Consider the following 6,056-nt stretch of genomic DNA (forward strand, 5'->3'; position numbering starts at 1 on the left):
AGGTATCAAGATGTGCTGACCAGCACCCTTTTGCCATTATGATGGTTGTTGCATCTTCTCTCCCCTGGCTCCTTGACCTCTGTCCTGTTGCATAGGCATGACTGAGCCCTCAGAGACTGACCACACCAGACAGAAGTGATCTCTTATCAGTGATCCCCTGGAAAGCCAAAGTGCTTTCAAAGCAGCCCTTGTTTCTGATCCTCCTTTAGCAGCCACCCACAACCAAGTTGTTGTAACACCTTGTTGATTGCACTCACATAAGGGCCTGAGGCTTTTTCCGACTCTAGGAAACATCATACAAGAGATTAATCTGTTGTGACACAAATTTTGTTCAATAATAACTATAAAAACATGGTAGAAAATGGGAGAAAGAATAGTCTGACTTGTGGTCATTTTTCTTTCCCAGACTTTCTTTATTCCACTATAAGATACATTTTACATTGAGGGATGATTTAGTTTTTTCTTCAACTTTCAGGTCTCTAAACACACAGCAAACACAGGGAGCAAGTGTTTCTTCCCTCCTCACTCCCACCTCTCTCCACTCCTTCCTACAGTATTTAAAGGACCTAATATGGTTACACTGGGGGAAAAAACTCACAGTACATAATATGAATCTGAAGTATCATGAAACATATTTTATCTAATCTTTTTCCACATCAGCCTTTTGGAACCTAAGCTGAACTGTAATGCATAGCTACAAAACTATTTCTCATTATAAAGCTCCTTAGATGAGAAACAAAACCTTCTGGCTGGGGTCAAGGCTTGGGTGGGTGATCCAAGGTGTGTGATCAGCAGTCAGGAAATAAGTGAGCCCAGCTTGCATGGATTTCCAGAACCTAAGGTCAACTTTCATGCTCACTCCCACACATATGCAAAGATGAAGACTTAGAATCAAGAGAAGAAGCAGTTGAAAATCGGGGCTGTTGTGTGCAGTTGCATGGTTCCATCTGGATGGTAACTAGCTTTTCTGGGACTAGAGTGACATCTGCACAAAGCATGGCCTTTCTATAGTGTTCTCTGATTTTACACCTGTCCCAGACACAGAACATAAGCAGAAAAGCCATAAGGAGACCTTTCCAACAGAGGTTCTAGGCTGTAGGACAAAAAATATCTACATCCCAGTCCCTAAACTGGTGGAGGATTTCCATATAGCTTTATCTCTGCCTTCTCTCTTGTGGTTAGAATAAGGCATTTGCTTGTCTACAATATCCTACAGCTCACAGGTGAATTGAGGATAGGTCTGTTTGTCTCCAAAAAGACCCTGGGCTGTCATTAGACAACCTGGATCAAACCTGGCAGAACATGAACTTGCCATGAAATCAATTGCCATCTATCCCCTCCATTTCTGCTGGTCAGAGAATCATGGAATCATTTTGGTTGGAAAATACTTTTAAAATCGCCAAATCCAATGGTTAAGCCAGCATTGCCAAGTCTACCACTAAGCCATGTCTCTCAGCAGCACATCAACAAGTCTTTTAAATAAGAAAGGAACAGGAATTCACAGGAATGTGACAATCAGTACTACATTTTAGTTAATAGAATATAACAAACCATTTAGTTCATGCTGTTGATGATACTCAAACCAGAAGCAGGACTAAAGCTCTTTGTCACAGAGCAGGATAATCTCAGCAGGCCTAACAGAATAAAAATTCATTTCTTCCAGTAAACTGAGAATGACTCAGAAGAAACAAGGTAAGGAGATCTTAAAATAAAGAAGTGCCATAACTTCTTCCTTCAGGATAGGGAGGAGGAGAAGATTAAATACTTTCATTAAATTAACTCTCATCCGAATGAGGCTTTTGTTTCATTTTTAAAAGAAACCCATTTCTTTGTTGTCATTTTTTTCTTGAGTGGTAAATATAATGCAGGGTTCCAGAAGCCTCATTTCTAAAGAAACAAATGTAATCAATTTCACAGAGGACTGAAACAAATCAATATGGAAGGAGTCAGAAAACTAAACAAAAGCAATGGGAGAAAAATAGTACCCTATTTATATGGTGATAATACATGGGAGAAAAAGATATTTAAAATTACAGAGCTAATTTCTAAAGCAGTAAACAACACTAGTCAGTAATAAAAAATAACATCAAACTATTTCAGCTGAAAAATACTACAAGTCTATTATGATTATAACACTCATATGATGGTCATTATTGCCTGCAGTAGAGCAACATAAGCTATTTTGGCTTCATTTTCCATTTGTCACTAACAGAGAGTAAGAAACCAGGAAAGTGTCTATTGCCCAATGAACCCTTGTGATATCATATGACATTTCAGCTTAATTTTCACCTTCAAAGTTGGATTTTATAGCTTGGTAACTGAGGATGTGCAATATCTGACTTAACTGGATGCTGCAAGATGTAGAGAATCAACATTAAACTGGCTTAGCATTTAGAACCATGACTCAAAGTCTGACTACATCATACAAGAGAAAAAATATGACATCATAAAAGGGAAAAAAAATCTCAAAATTATCATCCTTTTTGGTTTTTTCTGTTGTTTTGGTTGGTTTTTTTAAATACCCCTCCTATCTCCACTCCAGGAAAACTCATCTTTGCCTAGAAAGCACAAGCTAAGCAAGCCAGCTGAGAGCTCACATGATTTTCAATGTATTTTAGCAGGGTAGAAGCAGGCTGTGTGAGCTTAGGAAGTACCTTTTGCTGCTCTGTCTTATTAAACTCTAACTCACTTTCCTTTTTTCATCCTTTGAACAAAATTCATAGTGAATTAGAGTTCTCAGCTCTAAGTCAGGAAGCAATATGGATGGAAAAGGAAAAAAAAAACAGAACTGGGAATAGAACTCTGTTCTTTTGACATCGTGTTCAATGAAGCTGAAAGTTAGGGAAGTAGTACATGTCCACTATTGCAAAGGAAGAAAAATGACAGTAGCTACAGTTGTTTTTTGTGTAGGAATATCCTTTTTCAGCCACTGGCAAACAGAAAAAAACAAATCACCTTTAAAAAACTCATGAAGTTATATTTCAGCAAGGCACAGAATAGCTACAGGTAAATTAAATCAGATTTTAACTAGAGCACCCACATTTCTTATTTTAGTGCAAATGAGCCAGAAGTAAACATCCAGAAAAAAAAAAATAAAAATAAAAAAAATTGAATATTCATCTGGAGACACATTAAATGAAAATGAAAACAAAGTCAACTAATGTAAACCCATAGAATGTTACATGCACATTTTTATTCTGCCATCAACTCTGCTTTACCTTTGGGCCATTTCATATCTGCCTGAGTTATAAGTGGTGTAATAAATGGGTTCTTGGGCAGCATATTTCTATGCAAATTTACCTTGCTAAATTACTATCCTTATTCCAACTCCATCACAGAGGAAAAAAAATAGACAGAAAGAATTTAATTTTTTTTAAGAATCCTTATGATAAAAAAAAAAAAAAAGAGGGTTTCAATAAACTTGTTAGTTGAAATACTATTTTTCACTCTTATGGAATAGAAGTGGATAGAAATTTATGAGTACCTTCTAGAGAAATTACTCTAAGGAACCCTGAAAAAGTAAACCAGTCTAGAGAACTTTTATTCCACCATAAAAAAAGTAAAAGAAACACAGTCCCTGTGATTGGTTTTCATAGACTGGTTTTCAAAGATGCTAATTCTTATTCAGTTTTCCCTATTTACTAAAATCACATGAATTGAATTAATTGCTCAAGATAGTCTTTTCCTTTGGAAAATTCTGACATTCAAATCAAACTGAAGTTGAAGTGAGATGTGTGTTTATTTGCACTTTTTAAAAGATAGTCATGGTGACTTCAAAGCAACTGTGTAGGTGCTTAAAGTTGTACAAGCACTAAGGACTGTGCTGGAGCTGAGCCCTGGAAAGCTGTGGAGGAGAAGCACAATGCAAGAGCTGAATATGGTAATTTTTTCCTGTGTTTGTCCCATTCTCTTACTTTTCAAAAAGGAGGAAAATTTCTATGTATTCTTTTTGCATTTCATGATAGTATAAAGAAGCATTTGCAACATGTGCAGCCAGTTGGCTCAGTGAACTGGATGAGAAAAATCAGCTTTGTAATTTTGCCTATAGTAAATGCTGACAGAAATTTCTCTGATACTGTTCCACTGCAGCTGCCTCATTGTTCCATTTTAACATAATCAGCACAGTGAGGAGGAAGAAAGGAGTGTTAATTTTATATCAAATAAACTTTAATTGAGTCTTTCATACTTTAGTACTGTATAATAAATGCACATAATGGTCACTGGAGTTAGTTCTGGTAGTGATAAGATGGTGTCTCAAAAACTTGTCTCGTGCACATTATGGTACAATTCAGCTTTGTGAAGTAGCCAAGACAAGAGTTGATACCTCAACTTCCAAATCAAACCAGAATAACACTACTGCAAGGATGCTACATTTTATGCTTTTGTTTGCTTACTCAAAGAGGCAAAACTCATCAACGAAGGTACCAGCAGTGCAGCAGCCAAAAGAAACCTGTCACTGATGTTTATTATTACACATGGACAAAAGGAATAATTTATTGGATTAGTTTAATTTTTGTTTAATTAATTGAATTAATTCTTTGCACATAGTTTTTGGTTGTTAGCATTTCCCAAGAACATTGTGGCAAGTATTAATTACTTCAAATTCAATTTGTTTTGTTTGATTGGCCAACAAGGTCATGGTGCTTTGTGTCTTTGTGTTTGGAAGAGGTCAAAGAAAGAGCTGCTCAAAGAAATGCAAGTTTGCTTTTCCCAAATATCCTGCAATCATCAAGATTTTGTTAGTCTTGTTAAAGTAGTTACAGAGTAATTACAGAAAAATGGGCAGTGGAAAATGAAACAAAGCAAAAAAATATTCTCTTGCTTCCCTTCACTGGCCAATCTTCTTCTTGCCATCATCTTCCAAACCAATTCAGGATCTCGCAGCACACAAACAGGTACGTTTTAATGGGAAAATTATGAATCCAAAGAGTAAAGCAGAAAGAAGTAAACAGCTGTTGCCAGTCAAGGCTGGAGAAGAGAATCAGAATTAACAGGAGATTTGTAAATTTAGCAAATCTATTCTGAGAATCCTGAAGGATGACTCACTCCCCGCCTCTCTAACTTCCGATACGCCTTGAAAGAAAGTTCATTTGGTTTAACCCTGGCCCTCCAACATCTTTTAGCAAAAATATTCCACAAGTGCTGTTTTCCCAAAGATGAGACCCTGCACTACAGGTCTCAACAGATATCATAGGCAGTTGTTTTTATTTTTAAGGACATATTATTAATCAGTCTATTTGATCTATACAAGCTAACTATGCAACTACCATGCAGCATTCCCAGCTACACATTTTGTTTCTTTGATTGCCCTTAGAGATTTAACTTTCCAAGCCCTGGAAAAGACTTAACAGGAAAATTGCTAAGACCCATGACTGGTCCAGCTGAGCAGCCCAGTGCACCCAACTAGAGCGAAGCGAGAGCAGCTTCCACCAATGGTTCTGGAAAACACCAGCCCAATATGGCAAACAGCTCAGGAAAACAGAGGGATTCATAAAATCATAGGGGTGGGAAGGGACCTCTGAAGATCATCAATTCAAGATTTCACCGCTGACAAAAAGTATTTCAGCTCCTGTTCTCCACCTTTTTTTGTGGTCTCATTTCTTATTTGACTTGCCAACCCTCTCTTTAGAATGATGTTTCTTTTCCTTTTGTTACTCTACCCACACATTTTTCCAAGCATTCTTGGGGATACCCTTTTCCTGCAAGTCTCATTCTCTGTAGTGTCTCTTCCTCTTCTATAGTTTCCTGGTTTGAGCCAGGATTAAGCTAATTTTCCTTTTTACTGATTTTTTTTTCCTTCAGTAAGCTTTCTTGTAACTAGCAACAGTGTGTTCTGCTGGGCTGATAAGACACTGGAATGTTTTTCTAACTACTGAGGCTTCAAGGCTGCACCTGCACTCTGCCAGCTCAGACACTACGGGGAGATCTGTGAGCCCCCCCATAGGAGGCTGAGTTAGACAGACAGCAAAATTGGCCAGAGATATTCCATTCCATATATCTACGTAAGCTCAGAGGAAGGTCAGAGATCACAGAAGACAACTTCCTTCCTTCTTCTT

Source organism: Chaetura pelagica, unplaced genomic scaffold, assembly GCF_000747805.2.
Source record: "Chaetura pelagica isolate M959 unplaced genomic scaffold, ChaPel_1.0 scaffold356, whole genome shotgun sequence".
In the NCBI taxonomy this organism is placed as follows: Eukaryota; Metazoa; Chordata; class Aves; order Apodiformes; family Apodidae; genus Chaetura; species Chaetura pelagica.